Source organism: Dendroctonus ponderosae, unplaced genomic scaffold (genome assembly GCF_020466585.1).
Source record: "Dendroctonus ponderosae isolate FM_Combo_2020 unplaced genomic scaffold, Dpon_F_20191213v2 Dpon_F_20191213_2, whole genome shotgun sequence".
NCBI lineage: Eukaryota > Metazoa > Arthropoda > Insecta > Coleoptera > Curculionidae > Dendroctonus > Dendroctonus ponderosae.
Genome location: NW_026018165.1, coordinates 13,248,247 through 13,248,564, shown reverse-complemented (window position 1 = coordinate 13,248,564; position 318 = coordinate 13,248,247).

The following is a 318-nucleotide window of genomic DNA, read 5'->3' as shown; positions in this document are numbered from 1 at the left end:
TGCAAACTTTTGCTAAGTTGGAAGCAAAAAGGTTTCCTTTAGCTCCGTCCTAAGCCTTTAACTGAAATCTCTCTTCACATTCAGACTGCCATTTAATCAGCCCTCAGGATGAACATTCAATTGCGCCGGATTAAAGTTCGGATTTGAAATTCGACGTGTTGATTAACTTATATTTTACTTTGGATTAGTATTTGACCATCATTTTAATTGGAAAGACTAATAGCGATGTAATTTTATGAACTGGATATTTTATGGATCGTTTATGAACGAATGTGTTCAGTTAAAGTTAGCATGAGTTAAACAAGGAAGTTCTATCTA